A 2,265-nucleotide genomic window follows, 5' to 3' on the forward strand; every position below is an offset into this window, starting at 1 on the left:
CAACAGTGTCACTACTGTGACCAAACAGAGCTTGGGTCTGCTTGCCCATGTGTCCAGTAAAGCCATTCCCCTGACACTGAGTTCTGGTGAAGGAAAGTGCAGCATTCATTGCAGGGTGCCAAGCAAGGAATCCAGATAGTTAAGGCCCAATGGTTTTCAGGAAAATGTTTCTAAAGACAGGGTGCAGGAGAGAGTTGTGGTGTGAGTAATCAGTTGTGGACATTCTTCTGATTGGTTGGTGGTGAAGTAATAGGAAATCAACATCATCAGTCTTCAGGCAGTTCCAACGCATCTGGGGTCTATGTGCTTGTGGTCAGCATACAGTTAACGTCTTTCTCCTGATGGGGATTTCAGTCTCAGCAAAACAGCTCAAAAAATATAGCTCAGAATATTATCTGTAGACCTTGAGGGGGAACTAAAAAGTCCTTGACTTCGTTTAATAGCTGAACAATTTTGTCTTGCTTGACTGTTTTCCTTTGTTTCTGCATTTTCTCACTTCTCTGCTTAAGTTTATTATTTGGAACTTGCAGAAAGCCTAGGAGGCTAAACTTTTTCTACAAACAGGAGGTAGGCAGAGGACACTGTGTGTGTGTGGGGGGGTTCTGACCTGGGAAGACCCCATACTGTCCTGCTTGGTTATACTACCGTATAATGAATTATCAGGTGACAGCTGAACGAAGTCCTCCTTGAGCTCTGTTGAAAGAAACGATTTGGAATTCTTTTATTTTATTTGTTTATTTTGGTTGCATGGCGTCTAAGTTGCAGCCTGCAGGCTCCTGCACTGGAAGATGGATTTTTTACCACTGGACCACCATAGAAGTCCCCCTCCATGATTATTTATATTATCCACACATAGAACATACAACGTTTTGGAAAAACCTGTTTGATTAAGTAAATTGTGTTATTAATATCAATTTTACCTGTTTCTCTTTGGTCAGGCTTCTTTTTTTTTAAATGATAATTTTTTCTTTTACTTCATTGTTTATTTAGGCTGCATTGGGTCTTGGTTGCAAAATGTGGGCTTATTTAAGTCTTCTTAGTTCTGGCATGTATGCATGCAAGATCCAGCTGGATTGAAACTGGGTATCCTGTACGGGGACCACAGAGTCTATCCACTGGACCACCAGGAAAGCCCCAATAGAGCTTTTATTTGCATATCATCTGCAAGACATATAACTCTGTAACCCCCACTAGAGATTAAAGAACAAAAAAACCCAGAAACACCTGAAACTACACCTAATGGAACACAGATTTCTAGAAAATTTTTTTCACTTTAATACACCCACATAAATAGCCAAACAAACACTTGCAAGTCATCTTGCTGTTACAGATGAAAATGTAGCAATTCTTTTGAGAAAAATAATAATTCTTTCATTCTTACCACAGTTGGGCAGCCTTGCCAAAACAAGGCCTCAAAAAATTATTGTAAGACTCAATTGTTTCTCTCCACGGAAATCTTTAGTAAAAGGCGAAAGATTTATGCGTTATGAAGAGAAACGAGAGTATGCCTAGCAGCCTTCGTAACTCATTTTTCCAGTAACTACAACTCCTAGTTCACTGATGGTGGCTATTTATCCCCGGAGTTACTGCCGGAATAAATTTATTCAAGGAATTCTGAAAATAATACTTTCATACTTAGAAAAGTTGAGTAAGAAAGAAATTTTTATTAACTTGAAAACAATTAAACTATTTGCAGTGTATTATGGGTATGCAAATGAACCTGAATAATCTCCCTTTACACTCCGGAAATATCTTAGTACAGTATTCAACCATTGCTCTGGGGCCACCTTTAAGGGGCAAAGCGGTGGCTTGGCTGCCTGGGATCTTAACTCCGTCCTTGTCTACTAGAGACATTATGATTTTATCTATTTGTACACTGGGACTATGATATCTTTTAAATAAAATAATTTTCTGATAGTTGGGGCGGGGGTGGGCCATGAGAATAGCAAAGTAATGGTTAATATGAAATCCAGGATAGTGGTTACCTGCAGTGTGGAGTGAGAGGTAAGATTGTGGAAAGGACCACAGAGGTTTCAAAGGTGTTGGCAATATCTTTTTTTTTGAACTGGGGGGGAGGCATCAAGTATTCATTTTATTACTTTAAAATTTTTATTTATATATCATATAACATTGTATATCATATTCATGAACATTATGAATCTTCCCCATCATTGAGGTCTACTTTTATGTCATTTCATACAGTTTTATAATTTTACCATAAAGATTTTTTTGGTTAGATTTACTTCACTCTTTTTTTTTCTTTTA

At 38.1% G+C, this 2,265-nt stretch overlaps 1 non-coding gene across 1 annotated transcript; it reads right to left on the bottom strand.

The window, feature by feature from the left end:
* Positions 1-1,392: 1,392 nt before the first annotated feature.
* Positions 1,393-1,506, bottom strand: LOC133086221 (U5 spliceosomal RNA). The gene has a single exon (XR_009699982.1). It is a non-coding gene; the product is annotated as a U5 spliceosomal RNA (small nuclear RNA).
* Between the last annotated feature and the right edge of the window lie 759 nt (positions 1,507-2,265).

The sequence above is a fragment of the Eubalaena glacialis genome, chromosome 2, assembly GCF_028564815.1.
Source record: "Eubalaena glacialis isolate mEubGla1 chromosome 2, mEubGla1.1.hap2.+ XY, whole genome shotgun sequence".
In the NCBI taxonomy this organism is placed as follows: Eukaryota; Metazoa; Chordata; class Mammalia; order Artiodactyla; family Balaenidae; genus Eubalaena; species Eubalaena glacialis.